Genomic DNA, 11,877 nt, shown 5'->3' with positions numbered 1-11,877 from the left:
AGAGTCTCCAGCAGCTATTCCTTTCATCCCATCTTCAAAGAGCCTTCAATCACTGTTAACCCCTCCAGTGCTGCCAGCCAGGAGGCCGAGAAAAGGGGAGGGGGGGAAGGGATTGAAGATTTTTCAAACTTGCAAAATCAAACTGTTCCTGAAGTGGATGAGCAGAGGAAGGGGGGAGGGGGACAACTACAAGGAAACAAAAAAATAAATAACACATTTTGGAGATGAGAAATCACATGCGCTGCACATTTGTGAATGATTAGGGAAGTTTTTTTTCTTCTTCTCTCTGTTAAGTGGTAGCATGTGTTTTAATTCGGAGTTTTCTTGTTTTTGAACCAAGTGACCTGAAAGTATTCAGTTTATGCTGCAGAAACTGCTCTGCTTTTGTTTTCCAGCTACTAAAGTGGACCTGTCAGTGGGAAGTCGGTGTGAAAACTTTCCTGACCTGTCACCTTATATGGAGGAGAAGAGACCCATCATCGGGCCCCGAGTCACAAGGTGCATATCCCTGATGCCCATCCTGCAGTTCGGGGGACACATGTAGATTTCTGGCCCTCAGGAGCCCATAAAGACACTAGTCCAGCTTTTCTCATCTTTTTTTTTTTTTCTCAATCACAGGGGAACCCTTAAAATAACTTTCCAGCCTTGGAGAACCTTGCTGATTAAAGCTGTATGAGGCTAGATTCACACTAGCCCACACTGTGCGCTGCTGTTATGAGACATGCGGGACTGCCATTAATTCCCAATGGCACCCCCACACATCTCAGCCTGCAGCTCGATCGCAGGTGCAAGAACTGTTTTTGAAAACGCGCATTATCCTTTTTCTTGCGTGAAAAAAAGCAACAAAACATGCATCAAAATGCGCATGCAGAACTGCATCCGGAATGCATTACAGCATTAAAAAAACAGGAAACTGAAAAAAAAACCCAAGAGAAAAAATGCACTGGAAATATTAAAAACATATAAAAAACACATGCAGAATCGCATCCGGAACGCATTACAGCATAAGAAAACCCAGGAAACTTTGAAAAAAAACAGGAAAAAATGCACTGGAACACATTAAAAACATATAAAAAACAGATGCAGAATCGCATCCAAAACGCATTACAGCATAAAAAAAAGGAAACTTTAAAAAAAATGAGGAAAAAATGCACTGGAACGTATTAAAAACATATCAAAAACATGCAGAAACGAGCCCGGAACGCATGCAGATTGCGTTTCTGTGGTGTGAACCGACTCTTAGGCTATTGCCTCTTAATTTTCACCTGGTGATCTGGCCAGTAACACATCTCCTGTACTAGACTGCCCCTATTCTGGATGAAGGAGTACAGGGGGCACCTTGGGACAGCAGTATTGTTAATTTGGAGGGAGGAGAGTGTTAGATGTGCTAGAAGATTTAGACACACTAACAAATTGAAGCCAAACTTCAGCGCACACTTTTTGATCAGGTACAGAAACAATTTTGTTCCTTTTGGGATAATGGTTTCACAGAAATAAATGAAAGTTTATCATTGTAAGCACCCCTGTCAGTGTTTGGACACATCCTGTAAAAGAGGCCTATCAGGTCAGCCTGTCAGTTTTTCAGGCGGATTAGATCGGATGATCCATTCACAACCATGCAATGGCGGGTATAAATGGACTTGTGTCCACTTATACCTACCTACCTGATCTGATCAGCTAAAAAACAAAAAAAAGGTAAGGGGATCTGTCCTCTGTCTAGGCAGATCGGAGGGTAGTCAGACAGACAGCAAAGTCCATTTATTCCCATAGAGCAGAGCGGGTTCTGTCCATGTCTGCTCTGCATAAACTGAGAGGACACAGACCTGTCATCCATCCACTCTGCTCTGATCAGCAGACAGTTCTGCTGAACAAAAAAGAGTCCGCCCTTTGTAAAAGGGGTCCTAAATGTTTGGTCTCATCTCTGCAACTGCTACATCTGCAAGGCAGCTTGTTCTTTTGAAAAACAACAGACTTGCTGGTCCCGTGAAAATCAAAGAAGGAAAGTTTAAAAAAAAAGAAAACTAATGCAGCCACCACATTTAACCTCATGACGCCGACCGCATGCAAATTAGCGGCCTCACAGAACTGGGCTTTTTTTTTGTAGGGCTGCTAATTTGTGTACTTGACTTTGCGCTGGGAGCGTGCCACACGGCGCACTCCCAGCACAAAGACCGGGGTGTCACTGAGAGCCCCGGATCACATACTAATGATCAGATTCCGGGTCACCTGATCGCTGTGATAGCCTCTGATTGGCTATCACAGTGATCAGTGACTGTGAATCCCACCCCCCTTGTTTTCTCTTTCTGAATGGAGGAGAGAGATACATTGGGGTTTATTTACTAAAGCTGGAGAGTTCAAAATCAGACTCCTTTCTGCATAGAAACCAATCAGCTTCTAACCTCAGCTTGTTCAATGAAGCTTTGGCAATGAAACCTGGAAGCTGATTGGTTTCTATGCAGAAGGGAGTTAGGGTTAGGGTTTTCTCCAGCTTTAGTAAATAAACCCCATTGTGTCTTTTGCTGTCCTTTCAGAGAGAAAAAAATACAAGTGTGTGTAAAAAATAAATAAAGAAATAAATAATGTGTTTTTTTTTAAATACCTAGATCAAGGTTTGATCTAGGTCTGAGCCAGGGTTAGTGTTTGGGTCTGTTTCAGTTAGTGGCAGGATAAAAAAAAAGCAGATTGCGCACTATTGTTTCTGGGCTGTACTACGGGTACTAAATGCGGTATCGCTGCAATCGTCAGGAGCAGGAGAAATTAATTTGGGTTCTTTGGTTGTAGGTTATAGTAGTAACAAGAAATATACAGCTAAATTTAAAAAAAATGGCCTTTTTCTACTATTTTGGGCCAGTTTTTCGTTGGTAATAAAAAAAGTATCCATTACCATTTACCACCAAATGAAAGCCCACTTTATCCTGAAAAAACAAGCTATAATCCACCTGGATGTACAAAGAAGTTGTGATGATATGTACGGTTTTGCTAACACTTGTCAAAGTTGCAAAATTGTGCTTAGGCGTTAAGATTTGTTTTACCCTTAGGCATGGAGGGGTTAAGCATTAGCTGCAATATAATGTTTGCTTTTGCATTTAATACTGCTTTAAAGATACAATAAAGGCTATCTACTAACAAAGCTTTAAAGGATAAGTTCACCTTTGGGAACATGTTACATGTTCTATACGTTTTTGAGGTGGAAAATGTAATGTGTTCCCTCTGCTACAGCCTCTGCCTGATATCCCCCCTCCCTGTGACAGCAGTACTGGGGGAAGTTCCCTATACTTGCTATCAGTTTTTAGAAACTCTGCCCACACAGTGTCATTCATTCATAAAGCTCTGTGAATGAATGAACTACAAGTACCGACACCCTTTGTGGATGTCAGCTTGTAGTTCTCAATGAACTACCATGGCGTTATTGAGCGCTGTGGTAGTCCACTCTGTCTTCCTGTCGGTGTTAAACTGTCCGCTTGTACGAGGTATGAGCACACAGATTAACCTAGATTGTAAGCTCTAACGAGCAGGCCCTCTGTTTTCTCTTGTACCAAACTGTATTGTAACTGTAATATCCACCTTGATTTTGTAAAGCGCTGTGCAAGCAATTGGCGTCATATAAATCCTGTATAATAATAATAATAATAAACTGACAGGTCTGCTGGAGACCTGCATGGCACCAGCAATCTGCTGATCATTGGTGCAATGCTTTACAGGCTCCAAAAAAATATAAATGCATATTTTTTTTACCTGCAAAAAATGTGCATTTATTATTTTTTTTAAAAAAGTAAACTTATTTATTTATCTCTGAATTCTAGGATTGCAGTGTATAGTTACTTTGTTCTAACCTGGAGCATGTAAGTACACGTATTTCACACCTGTGGGATCCCTGTGGATACAGAGGATTACTGTAGAAGTCACCACTACTACAGTGACCCTCACTGTCTTCTGCGTGCTGTGCCGAGTGGCTTCCCCGCTGCTGCTTGGTAACTATAGGGGGGTCGGCTTGGCAATTCACAGAACACCTTGTATTTTTCTCATTGAATCTGATTGGACAAGGTAAAGGGGTAGGTGGTGATGTTGCAATCTTCAGCTTGTCCCATCAGAGAACACTTGGTATTAATTAAGAAATATATGTATCATTCTGTAAATGGCACCTATGCCCAGCAAGTGACCCCCTGTGTTCACAGTGCAGGAGGGCAGCCGCTCAGGACCCAGGAGACAGTGGTAACCATTCTAGTAGTGGTGAATACAACAGCGATTCTCCATTTCCACAGGGACCCCACAGATGTGGAATACATGTACTTACATTGTTCCAAGTTGGATAATGTAATGATACAATATAATCCATACCTGGAATTGAGCTTTAAATGTTGCCTGCCCAATTTCTTTAGTAATGCAGCATGCCAATTGTAATAAATAGTGTAAATTATGTTGTTGTTTTTTTTTTTGTAATCTTTTTCCTCACAGTCACATGACTGCACAGCCCCAGGTCCGGAGTGGATTGGTGAGTGCCAACAATGGTGCTGAATTCCCAAAGCAGTGATGTCACCCCATCCATGTAAATACTCTGGGCGTTGTTGGAGTCTCCTCCCACCAGCCATAGCAGCCACCCAGGACCCAGAGCTGTGTGAATACATGACTGCTAGGTAGGTTAATGGGCTCCTGTCTATGTGTATGTATGTCAGATAAGGACCTTATACTGCCAGCTCCCTGAGGGCAGGGACCCATGTGAATGTACAATATGTAAAGTGCTGCATACATTTTTGTCATTATATATAGTAGATGCCTGTAATAAAATAAATATTTATTTCATGCTATCTTTTTTTCTGTCAGACTTTTTATAATGGAACTTGCTGAGAGAAATACCAAATATACCATACTTCCTTTTTTTTACCAGGTCTACACTTACTTTATAAGGGGACTATAGGGAATACAAGTGTGGTAGCATTGATTTTAAATGGGCTGTTATAACAGTGATCTCTAGTGGTCTCATGTTATGTGTTTCAAGAATCATGTCCAGCAACTCCTATAGCATGCTAGCAGTCTCTGACGATCTCCTGATACAGGTTAGCAGTCTTTGACTTTCTCTTGAAACCTGTTACCAGTCTCTGACCATCTCCTGCAACATGTTAGCAGATTATAACCATCTCCTGCGGCATGTTTGCAGTTTCTGACCCTCTCCCACAACAAGTTAGCAGTCTCTGACCATCTCCTGTAGCATCTTGAAACCTGTTACCAGTCTCTGACCATCTCCTGCAACATGTTAGCAGATTATAACCATCTCCTGCGGCATGTTTGCAGTTTCTGACCCTCTCCCACAAGTTAGCAGTCTCTGACTATCCCTGCAGCATGTTTGCAGTCTCTGACCCTCTCCCACAAGTTAATAGTCTCTGACCATCTCCTGAACATGTTAGCAGATTATAACCATCTCCTGCGGCATGTTTGCAGTTTCTGACCCTCTCCCACAACAAGTTAGCAGTCTCTGACCTTCTCCTGCAACATTTTAGCAGATTATAACCATCTCCTGTGGCATGTTTGCAGTTTCTGACCCTCTCCCACAACAAGTTAGCAGTCTCTGACCATCTCCTGCAACATTTTTTTTTTTTCCAAAAAGAAAGCCTTTATTAAGAAAGAACATAATGGTACAAAAGACATGTACAGGGTGCCTAAGCGAAACAGCAGGCACAACCTACAGCGATACAGCAGTAACTCAAACAAGAAAATACAGATAATGATAATGCAATAATACAAAACCCGACTACAATAAGGTTATGCTTGCAACAAACCGGAGCCAATATAGTATAGTATGGGGTGCAATTGCATCATATAATACTCCTGCAACATTTTAGCAGATTATAACCATCTCCTGCAGCATGTTTGCAATCTCTGACCGTCTCCCACAACAAGTTAGCAGTCTCTGACCATCTCCTGCAGCATGTTACCAATATCTGACTATCTCCTGCAGTAAGGTAGCAATCTCTGACCATCTTATGCAGCATATTAACTGTCTCTGACCATCTCCTGCAGCATGGTTGTAGTCTCTGACCTTCTCCTGCAAAAAAAAAAAAAAAAAACAACCACCCCCCTAAAAAAAAACACACGCAAAAAAACAAGCAGGCTCGAAGGACCACTTGGTCTTTTTCTGCCATCACTCTTCTATGTTTCTGTGTTTCACCTGCAGCATTTTAGCAGTCTCAGACCATCTCCTGCAGCATTGTAGCAGTCTCTGACCTTCTGCAACATGTCTGTGACCATTTTCTGCAGTATGTTAGCAGACTTTGACTTATCCTGTGACCTTCTCTACTAGCATTCCCATAGTCTCTGACCATCTCCTGCTGCAATTTAGCAGTCTCAGAGCTCCTTCTGCAATATGTTAGCAGTATTAAAGCGGAGTTCCACTCACGCTGTCAAAAAATAAAAAGTCAGCTACGAAAACTGTAGCTGCTGACTTTTAAAAAACAGCCACTTACCTGTCCCTGGGTCCCGCAGTGTGTCCCCTGCAGCCCGTTTCACTGGCCATCCTGTATTCCAGGAGGCTGGCATCTTCAGTGTGGGCACCCGACTGTGATAGCTTGTGACTTCACAACCAGGTACCCACTGTGCATGCGCGAGTAGCGCTGCACTTCATGAATGGTCCTGTAGTCTTCTGGGACCTGTCACGTGTCCCAAAAGACTACAGGGAGGGAGGAAAAACACCCTCTGCTTGGCGATCGGACCAGAAATGGGAGCGGGTAGCTGTCAAATTCGAGTACCCGCCCCCCAAAGGTGCCAATCCTTAATGGGGAGCAGCCCTTAAAGAATAACTTCCCCTTTTGGGTGGAGCTCCGCTTTAACTATCTCTTGTAGCATGTTTGCAGTCTCTGTCCATCTCCTGTTTATATCTGCAGTTCCTGATAGTTTTCTGTAGTGTTACATTCACTATATATTATGTAAAGCCCTTTGGTGATGTCAGGAGCTACACTTAAGGCCCCTTATGCGTAGTAAGTTGATCAACTCCACTCCTTTCTCCATATGACCGGGTCTATTTAAAAAGCCAGTCTTGTGCACCAATCTATTTACTTTTCAGTCTAAAAGGATGCTATCAGCCTGCTGCAGGCAAAAGGCTGCATTTCCTTAGTCTCATTTCTCTCCGTGACCCTAACGCAGATTGTACAGTGTACACTAAAACATTGTAGTAAGTCACAGGGGTGATCGCCTTCAGGGGCCAGTCTATATCAGACATTTGTGAACACAACAAATAATTGCATAGACATTTCAAATGCTTAAACTGTAAACTCTTACTGAATGACATTTAGTTTGCTAAAGCTCTGTGTATCATAAACAATTGTTATTTTAAAAAAAATACTTGACATCCTTTATTGTCTCTCAGTGTTGCTGATCCATTGCAGCCTGATTGCAGCCACTTTCAGTGTAGATCCATCCATTCCATTGGTGACTGCATGGCATATTTAGGGTGGATTTCCTGATGATGACAACAGTGGACCATGCCTGCATAATGTTCATTGAAACAGTTAATTGTAGTCTCTATCAGATACCCATTTGACAGGGTGACAGGAGTCCAGCTGGAATGCAGGGTCAGTGCATTGTCACCTATAACAGGAAGTGTCTAAACAGGGATCTTCAGGGCGGGACCACCCTGTCTTAATTTAATGAAAACTGCAGATTTAAAAATATTGAAAATTACATTAACTCCTTTGGTTGGCTCTCCCTGATGGCTCCCAATCAGAAGCTGTGACCGAGAGATGTCGGAGGGGTTTCATTATTATTAATTATCACTGAAATAATCACATTGTAAAATAAACAAACAGTACTACTACTTACAAGTTCCAAAGCCAGTGAATCATACCAACTCTTACGGTGCCAGAAGATCCTATTATTATTATTATACAGTATTTATATAGCGCCAAAAGGTTTGCTCAGCGCTGTACATTATGGTGGGGGACAGTACATGAGACAATACAGTAACAAAACAATACACGAGGGGTTCGAGGGCCCTGTTCTTTCGAGCTTACAATCTAGGAGGGAGGGGATAGTGGTACAGAAGGAAGTGGCTGTGGGGGATGGAGTGGTAGGAGGAGTGGAGGAGATCGGCTGTTAAGTGAGGGTGGGGTAGGCTTCCCTGAAGAGATGAGTTTTCAGGGTGCGCCTAAAGGTGAGGAGGGTAGGTGACAGTCTGATGGATTGGGGTAGTGAGTTCCAGAGGATGGGGGAAGTCCTGGAGAAGTCCTGCAGTCAGACGTGGGAGGAGGAGACCAGGGAGCTAGAAAGTAGGAGGTCTTGTGAGGAGCGAAGAGTACGGGTTGGGTGGTATTTGGGTATCAGGTCAGTGAGGTAGTTTGGGGCAGTGTTATGAATGGCTTTGTATGTCAGTGTTAGTATTTTGAATGTAATGCTTTGGGCAATCGGAAGCCAGTGGAGGGAATGACAGAGGGGGGTGGCAAAAGCGGTGCGGTTGGTAAGGTGGATGAGTCTGGCCGCTGAGTTTGAAGCGGGGATAGCCTGTGTTGGGGTAGGCCGGTGAGAAGGGAGTTGCAGTAGTCCAGACGTGAGATAATAAGGGAGTGAACGAGTTGTTTAGTAGTGTCTGGGGTTAGGAACGTACGTGTTTTGGAGATGTTGCGGAGGTGGAGTCTGCATGAGTTTTCCAACGATTGGACTTGGGGTTGGAAGGACAGGTTTGAGTCTAGAGTGACACCTAGGACTTTGGCTTGCGGGGTGGGACTGATGATGGTTTTGTTGGTCGTGATGGAGAGGATGGGGGGGGGGGGGGCGCGGGCTGGGGGGAACTCTTACGGTGCCAGAAGGTCCTATAGAATTTTCAGTATCTGACATAATTGCCTCAATAGGTAAATGTTTTCCAGTTTCAGAAGATTATCAGAAGAAAGAAAATGGAAGGTATTATAGTAGTCAATGTAATATTTTCCAACTCATAACTGCCACTCCAACTGTCACTGGGGTCTCTTTTGCCTACAACTTTAAGGTCTCGTTCACACCATAGCGCAGAGAAATCAGTTTTTCTGCACACGTTCTGCAAGGGCACAATGGATTCAATTGTTCTCTATGTACCCTGTTCACACCACACTACTGTAGTATCACGTGCAGATTTTTTCACGTGCAGGAATCTGCAACGTGAATAAAACTCATTGAAGCGCACATAAAAACAGATGTAAACTGATGTATCTGCAAGTGAAATCTGCACGTCAGATTCCATCAGTTCTTCTGCACCTATGGTGTGAACGAAGCCTAAGGATCAATACACTAAAGCATAAAGCTTGCAATTAATAGTGTATTATTTGCTAACCATTGGTTTAAATGTACAGTTGAGCATAATGTACTGAAAACGCATTATATTGTCAGTTTTGCTGTAATTTGTATGTCAAGGGATTAAGCTTACATCACTGGGGACCACTACGTAAATTGAAAAAAAAAAAATTATTTGTATTTTTCATAAAATGGGAAAGAGTTAGAAGTCTTGTCAGGTGTTCTGTTGCTCCCTTTGAAGTCCAATTCACTTTTCAGTTGCAATCAGCCAAATACATTCTGGGTACATCAAAACAGGAGGTCTGCAAAGCCTTACAGTTCAATTTCTTTAGAAAGCAGCCATAGCCTGAGTAGAAAAGCCTGTCCCCTGCCATTGTGCTGCAAAGAAGGATCCTTGCTCTCTGTGTGAAAGCAGCGGTCGCTCTACAGAGGTCCAAGACTCCACCTACTGAGTCATACATTGTACTCTGCAATCAGCAAAGCTCATGCTCTCTAATGATTGAAGAGTTCTACTTCAAACCCAGAAGAGGTGGGAGCACCTTTTGCTTCAATGCACCTGAAATGTATATAGCAAATTTAAACTGAAAGTTCAGTTGGGTTTTAGGTCACATTTTTTGCTCCAGTATTAGTGGTTAAAAAAAAAGTGAACCTCCCCAGTGAAAAAGGTCAGGGCGAGTTGGCGCCCTCGTCCCAGAGTCAAGTTCAACAGTGGGACCATAATAATAAAACGTAAAAAAAAAATTCTAATTTTTCCCTATTCTGTCCAAAACTGGGAAAACTGATTTGTCTGGAGTTCCACTTTAAAATACAACTAGCACCTGGCTGGCATTAATTGTCTGAGGGGTCTATTGACAAAACAACTATTGACAGTCAAAGTTGAATAACTTATGGAAAATAACTATTTCACAACTATGTATATTTGCATGTGAACTGAATGTCTTAGTGTTATTATCATAAAATTACAAACTCGGTTAAAATTCAATTCAGTAAACTTATAAGTAAATAGGAGATATGACGTAGATGCATAAATGTCGGGTATCTCTTTTACTGTGCAGGTGTGGGTACTTTTAAACACTTGTGAATGGTATCATTAGCTTTTTTACATGAAAAAAAGAGTATTGTTTGTTTGGGATATAATTGTCAATAGATGATCAGTGTGTATTTTTTAGTTCATCCACACTCAGAAATAACGTGCATACAGGTGTATAGTATACTAGAGTAAACCATTATTTTGCATGTCTATCCTGTCACCTGTAAGTAAATCAATACATGATTATAAATAAATATACCTGAAAATCAATGGATTCATCTCCTACTCCCCACCCTTTGGAGAATGCCTTAACATATTTCACCCATATGGGGCTTAACCATAGAGGCCTCGACAATTAAGCCCCGTATCGGTGAAACGTGTTAGAAATTCTCCCATGGGTGGGGAATGAGACCTGAAGCCATTTATTTTAATTTATATTTATCTAGTTATATTAATATATTGATTTACTTATAGGTTCACAGTGTGCTGGTTCTGAGTGCGGATGGGCACCATTTTCTTGTAGTTTATATGGAGCCTGACAAGCATCCATCCCGACCAGGACCAACTATCAACGTAAACAATCTAGTGGGGATACAACTTACTGAGGCATCTTGAGCAATACTGTTTCTTTATTTTTGGTAATATTAATAGTATTATGCTCTTTGCTTAGACAATATGTTTATCAAGAAGGATGAATTTTAATGATCCAGTTGAAGGCCTCAAGAGTTGTAAATTGACAAGAGACCTGTGCAAGGAAACCCTAGAGGAGAAAGACTTGTAAAAAGTGCTCAGTGTCGGAGTTGTAGGTTATGTGCAGAGTAGAGGTTGTGTTTTAGCTGGTACCTATACAGTACTGAGAAAATGTGCGGAAGGGTCAGATTATAGATAGCTTTGTAGATAGAGTTAAAATGGAAATCCAGTCAAACTCCCACCCCCATTCTTAGCCCTATGCCAACTACCCTGTAAAAGAAAGATGTGTATACTTACCTAACCTACGTGTGCACAGAGCCAACCACATGATCCCTGCAGCAGCTGGCTTCAGGGAAGATTAGAGGTTGCCAACAACGGCTGTAGAGCCTTAGTGGTGACATCACCCATAGGCTTACTAAAGGACATTCATTGTCAGCTGTCCCTCCACTACACTGAGACCCGATCACGTGATTGAACCAGAGCACCCTTAGATTACGTAAGCATAGACATTTTTCCTTTGCAGGGTAGTTAGCATAGGACTTTAAACAGGGGTAGGAGTCAGTTTAAGCTTAGTTACCTTTTGCCCAAAGAGAATAGAAATCCAATCCAACCAGTTTCTCTTGAAAGCTCTTATTTCCTCTATGATAAGAAATGTCCCACTACCCTTTAAAAAATATTGCAACCTTTGGAAGTTTAAATTATGTGATCTGGGAAAGTGGTGGCCAAGTGGAGGGGCTAACTGAGAACAGCAGCATTTGAGGAGTGGACAAAGTTGATAAGCAGAATCAAGGATGGACTGATGCCAGTATAATTGTTGGTAGGAGAATGTTACAATGATCAAGCTGGAATTGATAAGTACATGTGCTAGCATTTTAGTTGTATCATGCATAAGGGAAGGGCAAATGTGG

The 11,877-nt window shown here is 42.1% G+C and overlaps 1 long non-coding RNA gene across 1 annotated transcript; it reads left to right on the top strand.

Annotated features, from left to right (window-relative positions):
• Positions 1-266: 266 nt before the first annotated feature.
• LOC149451129 (uncharacterized) lies at positions 267-4,805 on the top strand. Its single transcript, XR_016315136.1, has 2 exons — positions 267-498; positions 4,456-4,805. It is a non-coding gene; the product is annotated as an uncharacterized LOC149451129 (long non-coding RNA).
• The last annotated feature ends 7,072 nt before the right edge of the window (positions 4,806-11,877 follow it).

Source organism: Staurois parvus, unplaced genomic scaffold, assembly GCF_062004578.1.
Source record: "Staurois parvus isolate SC_StPar_1 unplaced genomic scaffold, SC_StPar_1.0 ptg000548l, whole genome shotgun sequence".
Classification (NCBI taxonomy): Eukaryota; Metazoa; Chordata; class Amphibia; order Anura; family Ranidae; genus Staurois; species Staurois parvus.
This window is presented reverse-complemented; position numbering and strand designations above follow the sequence as displayed.